We start from the raw sequence: 1,549 nt of genomic DNA on the forward strand, positions 1-1,549 counted from the left end.
CACCCATCTATTACTGGAGATACTCAGTTACTAAACCATCCCTGCCTCATGATAGCACCCAGTTCCTAGTTTATCCCTGCTTCTCCTAATCCTGCTGCAGAAACAGCATGAAACCCAGAACTGGTCTCCCTTCCCTGAGAGCTTCCTCAGACTCCTTCAGCAGGAACCCAAACCTTACAAAGATGGCACCCTCTTCCCCCTCTGGAGAGTTCCATTCATGTTTCTTCTGCAGTGTGCTCCCATGCTTGCAAGTCAATAAATAAGATTTTGTCAAACTACAGGTTTGGGTGTGGTAGACTGGATGGTTGAGCCTTAACAGATGTCAAGTAGAAGTTGGAGAGTTTGAATGATTTTCTTGGATATTTGAAGTTTTAAAATAAGATTCCCAAATGCCAGCTGTTGTTTTGGTGATATATAAATTATAAGAAAAAATGTGTTTAAAAAAAATCAAAAGCCTTTGAGACATAATGAAATAAGTATCTGAGTGAGGTTTCATGACTTCATCTAAAGCTGACAATTTTCAATAATAAAAATTCTTTCAATGATAGAGACATTACTTTTCTAAAAGGCATGACAGTTTTGCTAAGAAGAAATAAATTTCCATCAAGTGTTTAATTTTTAACAAGTTGAATGATCTCTGGGGTTTCTCTTCTGTATCAAACCTTGAATCTCCTTGGCAAGTACCCAATACAAACATTTATTTGCCTTCACTCTTCAAACAGGTACTGTATTGCATATACACCAGTAGTATTTGATTCAGAAGAGTACTACACGTATGGCCTATTTCTGACATATCTACTTCAGTTCTATGCGTTGCAGCTTCAAAATACATTTTATATCTGATGGGAAAAATCCTTTCCGACCAGCCTCATCTTTTTTCAAAATAGTCTAAATTGTTTAAACTGTTTATTCTGCCAAATACATTTTGTTAAAATGTGGTTCAATTCTAAAAGAAAATTATATTAAATGCTCCCCATGGTAACTTTATTAAAAATAACATTAAACTTCTAAATTAATTCTGAAACAATTGAATTTATAGTCTCAGGGCTTAGCATGCTTGTCTCTTTCAAATATTATTTTGTTTCCCAGTAAAGTTCCTTTTATAGATGTGTACCTAATAGTTTTACTATTTTAAATACAAGGTTTATTGTTTTTCTTTCTTTTTAAAATTTTTTTCATTAACAGAAACTGCCTTTAGAACTCTAACATGCTATTAACTGTGGTACCTCACAGGTGATAAACATGTCAATCAAATTATCCAACTCATTATTTTTCTTTAATAAAGATAATACTCATGACAAGAAAAGTTATAAAATGCAAAAAAATACATAGACCATCATACTCCTAATAAGCCATTGTATCATCTTATTATCTAAAAATATTAGCAATTATATCCCAGCTTGTTAAAAAAGTTCTACCTTCTATTCTTGTTCCATGTTGTGGTAGGCAGAATAATGGCCTCCCAAAGATGTTCATGTCCTAGTCTCTGGAACCTGTGAATATGCAAAAGGAAACTCAGGTTTCAAATGGAATTAAGGTTGCTATTCAG

At 33.5% G+C, this 1,549-nt stretch overlaps 1 non-coding gene across 1 annotated transcript; it reads right to left on the reverse strand.

Moving 5' to 3' along the window:
• Positions 1 to 1,189: 1,189 nt before the first annotated feature.
• On the reverse strand, positions 1,190 to 1,263 carry LOC133091597 (small nucleolar RNA SNORD28). Its single transcript, XR_009700932.1, has one exon. It is a non-coding gene; the product is annotated as a small nucleolar RNA SNORD28 (small nucleolar RNA).
• Between the last annotated feature and the right edge of the window lie 286 nt (positions 1,264 to 1,549).

This window comes from Eubalaena glacialis, chromosome 4, assembly GCF_028564815.1.
Source record: "Eubalaena glacialis isolate mEubGla1 chromosome 4, mEubGla1.1.hap2.+ XY, whole genome shotgun sequence".
NCBI lineage: Eukaryota > Metazoa > Chordata > Mammalia > Artiodactyla > Balaenidae > Eubalaena > Eubalaena glacialis.